At 46.9% G+C, this 10,835-nt stretch overlaps 1 protein-coding gene across 2 annotated transcripts in view; it reads right to left on the minus strand.

Annotated features, from left to right (window-relative positions):
- The window catches only part of LOC135556561 (peroxisome proliferator-activated receptor alpha-like), a 79,103-nt gene extending 69,053 nt beyond the window's left edge, over positions 1-10,050 (minus strand). Inside the window, exon 1 of one of the 2 annotated variants that reach the window (XM_064989864.1) lies at positions 9,893-10,050. The gene's annotated coding sequence lies outside the window, so the exon portion shown is untranslated. Of the gene's footprint in view, positions 1-9,887 lie in introns of both variants that reach the window. The other variant, XM_064989863.1, reaches the window with a different exon arrangement.
- Between the last annotated feature and the right edge of the window lie 785 nt (positions 10,051-10,835).

Genomic DNA, 10,835 nt, shown 5'->3' on the forward strand with positions numbered 1-10,835 from the left:
TGTATGGAGAGGGGTGTATGGGGCGGGGTGTATGGAGAGGGGTGTATGGGGCGGGGTGTATGGAGAGGGTTGTATGGGGCGGGGTGTATGGAGAGGGGTGTATGGAGAGGGGTGTATGGGGCGGGGTGTATGGAGAGGGGTGTATGGAGAGGGGTGTATGGAGAGGGGGTGTATGGGGGCGGGGTGTATGGAGAGGGGTGTATGGAGCGGGGTGTATGGAGAGGGGTGTATGGAGCGGGGTGTATGGAGCGGGGTGTATGGGGCGGGGTGTATGGGGCGGGGTGTATGGGGCGGGGTGTATGGAGCGGGGTGTATGGGGCGGGGTGTATGGAGAGGGGTGTATGGAGAGGGGTGTATGGGGCGGGGTGTATGGAGAGGGGTGTATGGAGAGGGGTGTATGGAGAGGGGTGTATGGAGCGGGGTGTATGGGGCGGGGTGTATGGAGCGGGGTGTATGGAGCGGGGTGTATGGAGCGGGGTGTATGGGGCGGGGTGTATGGGGCGGGGTGTATGTGGCGGGGTGTATGGAGTGGGGTGTATGGGGCGGGGTGTATGGAGCGGGGTGTATGGAGAGGGGTGTATGGAGCGGGGTGTATGGAGCGGGGTGTATGGAGCGGGGTGTATGGAGCGGGGTGTATGTGGCCGAAGGGGTGGGAGGTGGGGTTTAGGCATCCATGTGGCTGGTGAGTCGGAGGTGGAGGTGGTAGTGGGAGTGGAGGTGGAGGTGGGAGTGGGTTTGGGCTCGGCCACGTCTCGCTACGTGAGGCCCGTCTAGAGAAGTCAGTCACCTAGTTTCAGCCTCTTCTGCTCTAGTAATGTCTGATTCCATTACTGGGTAAAGCCCTGACCAGTCTTCATAGGTGTTCCACCGTAGACGTTCTACTGTAGAGCCCCACTATAAATCTCCACTGACCAGCTCAGAGTGCCACTGCAGCCTGTTCAGTTGATTGGATGAGCCTAGGTAAGTGGAAATTATTTATCAACACGATGCTGTGGAGAAGGGCTGTTCCTGCTCCAGTGCATTCGGAAAGTATTCAGACCCCTTGACTTTTTCCACATTTTGTTACATTTCAGCCCTTTTCTAAAATGTATTAAAATCTTTTTTTTCCCTCAGCAATCTACTAAAAAACAGAAATACCGTATTTACATAATCAATCAATCAATCAAATGTATTTATGAAGCCCTTTTTATATCAGCCGATGTCACATTGTGCTGTACAGAAACCCAGCCTAAGTATTCAGCCCCTTTGCTATGAGACTCGAAATTGAGCTCAGGTGCATCCTGTTTCCATTGATCATCCTTGACGTGATTGCAGTCTATCTGTGATAAATTCAATTGATTGGACATGACTTGGAAAGGCACACACCTGTCTACATAAGGTCCCCCAGTTGACAGTGCATGTCAGAGCAAAAACCAAGCCATGAGGTCAAATGAATTGTCCATAGAGCTCAGAGACTTTTGTATCGAGGCACAGATCTGGGGAAGGGTACCAAAAAATATCTGCAGCATTGGAATTCCCCAAGAACACAGTGACCTCCATCATTCTAAAAAATGAGAATGCACACAAACATCCACAACATCACACCTAGACCCACCTGCTCACACCCCCTTCTCCAGTGCCTACAGTACATCCCTCTCCGCCACATGGCCTCCTTTTGTTTCTGTCCACCGGCCAACGCACTTTCAACACAAAGCTGTCATCAAGACAAAGGGTGGCTATTTGAAGAATCTCAAATATGAAATATATTTTAATTTGTTTAACACTTTTTTCTTACTACATGATTCCATATGTGTTATTTCATAGTTTTGATGTCTTCACTATTATTCTACAATGTAGAAAATAGTAAAAATAAAGAAAAACCTTTGAATGAGTAGGTGTTCTTAAACTTTTGACTGGTATTATATATCTCAATCAGTAGCGCCGTCTACCATTATTACATTACATATCTATTGTGTTAGTATATATCTCAATCAGTAGCGCTGACTACCATTATTACATTACATATCTGTTGTGTTAGTATATATCTCAATCAGTAGCGCTGACTACTAGGCATGTTGTATGTATAGTGCTGTCTACATGTAGGCCTACTTGCTGGCATTTGGGCTGCTGTCTGTAGTGCTGAAAGTCCCCTGTTTGTGCAGGGCACAAGCTATTAGGGCCTGTGAATGTGTGTCTAACCGGGCATCAGACCTTACCGGGCATCAGACCTTACCCGGCATCAGACCTTAACCGGCATCAGACCTTAACCGGCATCAGACCTTAACCGGCATCAGACCTTACAGGGCATCAGACCTAAGTCGCTCTGGATAAGAGCGTCTGCTAAATGACTTAAATGTAAATGTAAATGTTACCGGGCATCAGACCTTACCGGGCATCAGACCTTACCGGGCATCAGATCTTACCGGGCATCAGACCTTACCGGGCATCAGATCTTACCGGGCATCAGACCTTACCGGGCATCAGACCTTACCGGGCACCAGACCTTACCGGGCACCAGACCTTACCGGGCACCAGACCTTACCGGGCATCAGACCTTACCGGGCATCAGACCTTACCGGGCACCAGACCTTACCGGGCATCAGACCTTACCGGGCACCAGACCTTACCGGGCATCAGACCTTACCGGGCACCAGACCTTACCGGGCACTAGACCTTACCGGGCACCAGACCTTACCGGGCATCAGACCTTACCGGGCACCAGACCTTACCGGGCACCAGACCTTACCGGGCATCAGACCTTACCGGGCATCAGACCTTACCAGGCATCAGACCTTACCGGGCACTAGACCTTACCGGGCACTAGACCTTACCCGGCATCAGACCTTACCGGGCACTAGACCTTACCGGGCATCAGACCTTACCGGGCATCAGACCTTACCCAGCATCAGACCTTACCGGGCACTAGACCTTACCGGGCATCAGACCTTACCCAGCATCAGACCTTACCGGGCACTAGACCTTACCGGGCATCAGACCTTACCAGGCATCAGACCTTACCGGGCACTAGACCTTACCGGGCATCAGACCTTACCCAGCATCAGACCTTACCGGGCACTAGACCTTACCGGGCATCAGACCTTACCAGGCATCAGACCTTACCGCACACTACTGCTTTGGAGCTAATCCAATGGTTACTAGAGAGAGAGAGATCACTCATGCACAGACAGAGAATTACATAGATACACATACACACATGTACAAACAAGTGCACACATGTGCATGAACATATGCACCTACACACACACACACGCACACACGCACACACTCACACGCCTCAACACATACACACGCTCACACGCCTCAACACATACACACGCTCATACGCCTCAACACATACACACGCTCACACGCCTCAACACATACACATGCTCGTACGCCTCAACACACACACACGCTCACACGCCTCAACACATACATACGCTCACACGCCTCAACACATACATACGCTCACACGCCTCAACACATACACACGCTCACACGCCTCAACACATACACACGCTCATGCGCCTCAACACATACACACGCTCGTACGCCTCAACACACACACACGCTCACACGCCTCAACACATACATACGCTCACACGCCTCAACACATACATACGCTCACACACCTCAACACATACACACGCTCATGCGCCTCAACACATACACACGCTCATGCGCCTCAACACATACATGCGCTCATGCGCCTCAACACATACACACGCTCACACACCTCAACACATACACACACTCATATGCCTCAACACATACACACGCTCACACGCCTCAACACATACACACGCTCATATGCCTCAACACATACACACACTCATATGCCTCAACACATACACACGCTCACACGCCTCAACACATACACACGCTCACACGCCTCAACACATACATACGCTCACACGCCTCAACACATACATACGCTCATACGCCTCAACACATACATGCACTCATGCGCCTCAACACATACACACGCTCATATGCCTCAACACATACACACACTCATATGCCTCAACACATACACACGCTCACACGCCTCAACACATACATACGCTCACACGCCTCAACACATACATACACTCATACGCCTCAACACATACATACGCTCACACGCCTCAACACATACATGCGCTCATGCGCCTCAACACATACATACGCTCACACGCCTCAACACATACACACGCTCATGCGCCTCAACACATACATACGCTCACACACCTCAACACATACACACACTCATATGCCTCAACACATACACACGCTCACACGCCTCAACACATACACACGCTCATATGCCTCAACACATACACACACTCATATGCCTCAACACATACACACGCTCACACGCCTCAACACATACACACGCTCACACGCCTCAACACATACATACGCTCACACGCCTCAACACATACACACGCTCATATGCCTCAACACATACACACACTCATATGCCTCAACACATACACACACTCATATGCCTCAACACATACATACGCTCATACGCCTCAACACATACATGCGCTCATGCGCCTCAACACATACACACACTCATATGCCTCAACACATACACACGCTCATATGCCTCAACACATACACACACTCATATGCCTCAACACATACACACACTCATATGCCTCAACACATACATACGCTCATACGCCTCAACACATACATGCGCTCATGCGCCTCAACACATACACACACTCATATGCCTCAACACATACACACACTCACACGCCTCAACACATACATACGCTCATACGCCTCAACACATACATGCGCTCATGCGCCTCAACACATACACACACTCATATGCCTCAACACATACACACGCTCACACGCCTCAACACATACATACGCTCACACGCCTCAACACATACATACACTCATACGCCTCAACACATACATACGCTCACACGCCTCAACACATACACACGCTCACACGCCTCAACACATACATACGCTCACACGCCTCAACACATACACACGCTCATGCGCCTCAACACATACATACGCTCACACGCCTCAACACATACATACGCTCATGCGCCTCAACACATACACACGCTCACACGCCTCAACACATACACACGCTCATGCGCCTCAACACATACACACGCTCATGCGCATGCCGATACCTCCATGAACAGATCCTTTGTATTGCTGAAGCCTCTTACTAGTGTATGGTGTCATTTCTCTTCAGAAATGACTCTCAACTGTCTCAACAAAGTCACCTAATGAACATGCATACCAGGCTTCCGAAAGAGGATTCTTGTTGCAAACCTACTGACAACATGTTCTTTATGGACTCACAGAGAAAGACCGGTGATAAATGTAAGAAAGAACGCAGTTCAGAGGAAACCGGAAAGTCCTGTTTGAGGTGAGAGGAGGAGAAATCCCTCCCCTCTGTCTCTCTTTCTTTCTGTCTGTCCCTTTCTTCCTCTGTCTCCTTGTCTCTATGCAGCTGTCTAAAGCAGCCAAGCACAAGCTGATTACAGGTCTCAGGTTCCTAGAGTAGAGACAAGTCTCTCACAGTGCAGCCAAGCCGCATAGAAACAGACTGCCTAAGGACAGAGCAGGAGAAGTCTCCCATAGATCTTTAGGAATAGACTAAACATGTACAACACATGGTTAGGAAGAGACTGAGTCCCGAGATTGTGGGTCAAAGACATTATGTAGGAACTATTCATCTGCAGTGTTTTTCTAAACTATATCTCTGTGGAGTGTGATGTGAAGTTGCATGAAAAACTCAGATGAGAAACTATAACTTTTTGAAAACTAAAGAAGATCCATTGGGTTCTTTCAGTGCGGTACCAAGTCAATGTGCGGGGGTACAGGTTAGTCGAGCCTTTTGGACCTAAACTTGGTGCTTCAGTACCGCTTGCCGAGCGGTTGCAGAGAGAACAGTCTATGACTTGGGTAACTGGAATCTTTAACAATTTTTTGGGCCTTCCTCTGACACGCATAGTAAATAGGTCCTGGATGGCAGGAAGCTTGGCCCCAGGTGATGTACTGGGCCGTACGCTCTACACTCAGTAGCGCCTTACGGTCGAATGCCGAGCAGTTGCCATACCAGGCGGTAATGCAACCAGTCAGGATGCTCTTTATAGTGCAGCTGTAGAATTTTTGGAGGATCTGGGGACCACTGCCAAATCTTTTCAGTCTCCTGAGGGGGGGGGACTGTCTTGGTGTGTTTGAACCATGATAGTTTGTTGTTGATGTGGACACCAAGGCAGCAGGTAGCCTAGTGGTTAGAGCATGGGCCAGTAACTGAAAGGTGGCTAGATCAAATCCCTGAGCTGACAAGGTAAAAATCTGTCATTTTGCCCCAGAACAAGGCAGTTAACCCATTGTTCCTAGGTCATCATTGTGAATAAGAATTTGTTCCTAACTTACTTGCTTAGTTACAAGTAACTCTAAACTCTTGACCCCCTTTTTCTTCCCAATTTAATGGTCTCCAATTGGTAGTAGTTACTGTCTTGTCTCATTGCTGCAACTCCCGTACGGACTCGGGAGAGGCGAAGGTCGAGAGCCATGCGTCCTCCAATACACAACCCAACCAAGCCACACTGCTTCATGACACAACACAAATCCAACCCGGAAGCCAGCCGCACCTATGTGTCAGAGGAAACACCATATACCTAGCGACCTGGACAGCATGCACTGTTCCCAGCCCACCACAGGAGTCACTAGTGCACAATGAGACAAGCATATCCCTGCCGGCCAAACCCTCCCTAACCCAGAGCCAATTGTGCACCACCCCATGGCCCTCCCAGTCGCGGGTGGCAAAGCTAACACTGCAATGCAGTTCCTTAGACCACTGCACCACCCGGGAGGCATCAACCATGGCAGATCATTGCTGGACCTTAAAACAAGTAGAAACTTTTCAGCGTGAAGAGGGCCTAGGTGGAAAGGTTTCACTGATGGAAGGGTGACCTTTGAACTAAAGGCAAACTCCACGTCCACATGGCCCTGGCAGTATGAAGAGGGCCCCAAGGCAGCAACCTGAGAGACTAATGTAACCCTCAACTACCACTACACAGTGCAGTCAGTGACGGTCCAGGCTATCCTTACCAAACCTCACAGAGAATACTGTGATCAACAGTTGTGGTCAAATATATTGGCACCGTTGCACCATTCACTATTTCTTAAAAAATAAGTAAAAAAAAAAAATGTTTGGTGTTCACATGTGTATTTGTTTGATTTATAACTGTTAAGGTTTAAGAAAAAAACAACAACTATAATTTAGATTTTCCACTTCAAAGCAAAAAATGGCCTGGACTAAATTATTCAAAATTCAAATTAATTTGTTTGGAGGCAGGTGATTCTCTTGTATGTCTAATTTACCTCACCAGTGGTAAGTTGCAGGTGCCTACAGGGTCATAATAGCCATTCAAGGGCCTCCCGAGTGGCGCAGCGATCCAAGGCGTCACTACAGACCCGGGTTCGATCCCAGGCTGTCTCACAGCCGGTCGTGACCGGGAGACCCATGAGGCGGCGCACAATTGGCCCAGCGTCATCCGGGTTAGGGGAGGGTTTGACTGACCGGGATGTCCTTGTCCCAATCTGCTCTAGCGACTCCTTATGGCGGGCCGGGTGCCTGCAAGCTGACTTCGGTCACCAGCTGGACGGTGTTTCCTCCGACACATTGGGGTGGCTGGCTTCCGAGTTAAGTGTACGGCTTGACTGGCTTGTATTTCGGAAAATGCATGACTCTCGAGCTTCACCTCTCCCGAGTCCATACTGGATTTGCAGCAATGGGTCAAGACTGTAACTATCAATTGGATATCACGAAAAGGGGATAAAAGTACTACATAATAATAGCCATTCAACCAGAGAATACTGAACATTCTGCTCCATTGCACTCCGTTGTAAAGTGCAAGGGTGCCAATATATTTGACCGCAACTTGTATGAGTACCAAATTCACATTTTTTTTAGGTGACTAAAATAAGGTAACAAGTGGATTAAAATCCCAACCAGCTTGGATGTGGAAAAACCCAGGCAGCATTCCTGTAGCTTGGAGGACTGGGGCAGGAACAGGAACGGCAGGATTTGGGTCAAGTTTCAGACTCACAGAGGAAGTGTGCAATTTGGCACTGAAAGGCTCTATTGGTAGGTTGTTGATTCCCTTCATAAGAGATCATTGCACGGCAAGCATTATACACATACTAGGTTACAATTTAGTTTGATTAATATACATTTAGCGTAATGTGCATAACTTTGATCTGCTAAAAAAGCAAGTCATTTCGGCACCACGTTACGTACTAAATGTAGGTATGAACTAACCATTAGCAGTCTAGAAATAACTTTATATTGTACTTGTATATCCTTCACAAACCCTTTATAAACGTATTGTGAAGCCCATTATAAAGACCTGACCATTCAGACACACATGTGGGACCCTTTTATGCCATCTGCATACACACATAGACAAGTATAATAGTATATCGTTTATAGATAGTGTGAATGAAGTACATTTATTCTAAAAACAGAGCAAACCTGGAAATATCCTCATGATTAGAAGGGAGGCAAACCTGCAGGCCAGGACAAAAGGATGATCACCCTGAGCACTGAGCCAACTCTCAACACATGCTTCCTCTTCCCTTACAGTAATACCCATTCACTATCAACAGGCCTCCAAGCTTTCTTCCAAAACCTGACCGCTCAGACAAACGTTTTAGCGTCATTACTGATTCTGTCCTCAACACCGCCTCTCACCCCTATTTGCCATATAAAGACCAACTTCAAAGTGTAGGCTAGTCACACTCAACATAATATACTCATTCTGAGCAAAATTATTAGTACTGAGTTATTCTGAATGAGAAAAGCTGGGAAAAACAAAAACAATTACATTGTAGTAAACTCAACAGTGTCATGCATATGCAACTTGCAGCCTAATGATGTATTAGAATGTTACAAAGCTCACGTTACAAAACTCTCATGGCAATTTTCCAATACATCATTTATAGAAGTAGCCTAACCCAGGGGTCTTTAACCTTTTCTTGCCCAGGGACCCCCTCTCAGGCAAACTGGCGACCCAGGGACCCATCATACATTAGCAACAATATATATTTTTAAATGCATGTCTTGTCTTATGGTCAGGTGAATGAGAACGTCAAGGAGAAGTAATTCACATTATAAAATAAATAGATTTGGTCGTTTTTTATTATTATTTTTACCTCCCCACATTAGCTAGAAAGTTAACTTCAAATACATTTTCGCTAAGAACAGCTATTGAGCTGGTTAAACAAAGGTTAGCCGTGTGTTGGCAAACATGTATGTCCAAGTCAAGAAAGCACTTGCCGTACTGGTAGCGGGTACTTTTTCAAAGCCCATGTCAGTTATTCCATATTCCATTGAGTGTATTTGGCTCCAATGAGTTCAATTTGTTCAACATTAGGAGTTGAGAAATAAAGAAATGAAGTAAAACATTCTCCTCTACTGTAGGTATGTCATTCAACATGGGTTTATTCTGTTATTGCTAGCGATATTCATTAAAACATTGAAATTATCCAATAATCAATATATTTTCGCGGACCCCTGCAGTACGGACCCCTGGAGCTATCAATAGCCATTGGCCTACATCCCAAAAAGCATGTATCATATACATAGGTCGGATGCGCAGGCGTACTCGACTGTACAATAACAATGGCCCCAGATATCTTGTTGCAACATGCATTCATTGATTATTCAGTTTTTGTTGCTGAAACTATCATGAATGGGATAAATTCTTTAAAAATATCAGTCGATGAACACCGGCAAATTTCAATCTTAACACTTCAATTCAATGTCAAAACTATACAGTCTAGAAATTCTGTGATATCAGTCATGAAGCAAGCAATGCATTGAGAGTCACATCGATATGTGCAATAATAAACCTATCAAATCGATCTACCTTACAATGGACAGCCCGATCGGAAACCGACATCCCGTCAGGAACCTCCGCGCGTTGAGAAGCTGTCTTTGCGAGTTCGAGTGGAACAAGGAGGGAAAGAATTGTCCCCTTCAACACGTCCTTGTTTGTCTCCTAAACAACTCTGCTGCTGTCAAAATCGCCCACATACAGCCCACAGAGCACTGCCCACCAGCCGGAACTGACGTAATGATTGACAGCTGGTGTGAAAGAACCATACACCCCCCCCCTCCCCCCTTGACACACCTATCTTTTCAGCGAATAGAAAGAGCCCGTCTTTCCCTTGAGCAGGACGCCCCCTAACAAAGGAATGACATTAGGGAGCAAGGCAATAATCCAACTCATGTTCACTAGCTGCTGCGTTGGCCAATGTCGTAGGAAAAATGTTCACAGAAGCTGAAGACCAGAAATATGGGTATTCTAATAACTTTTAAATTCCCTTTATCTACAATTACTAAATGTTTTTATATGTATGTATATGTATTACAGGGTTATAAACATAACCTACAGCTCCTATTATTGTTCCTGTACTACTGTGCATTCCTCTTATCATAATAAAATAGGATCTTATTCTGCACTGAAGGGTGCTGTGCTTTCTCCCGTATTCAGTGCTGCAGAAGGCACACATCCTGTGGTCAGACAACCCCTGAAATGTCATCACACACAGACACGTCACGTGACTCTCCTTCATGTCATGTGTCATGCCCACCTGCCTCCACAGCTCACCATTGGCCCAAGACATAGGACTTGATTTTACATTTCAGTCATTTAGCAGACGCTCTTTTCCAGTGCGACTTACAGGAGCAATGAAGGTTAAGTGCTTTGCTCAAGGGCACATAGACAGATTTTTCACTTAGTCGACTCAGGGATACGAACCAGCAACCTACTGGCCCAATGCTCTTAACCGCTAGGCTACCTGCCCATAGCATT

The sequence above is a fragment of the Oncorhynchus masou genome, chromosome 15 (assembly GCF_036934945.1).
Source record: "Oncorhynchus masou masou isolate Uvic2021 chromosome 15, UVic_Omas_1.1, whole genome shotgun sequence".
NCBI lineage: Eukaryota > Metazoa > Chordata > Actinopteri > Salmoniformes > Salmonidae > Oncorhynchus > Oncorhynchus masou.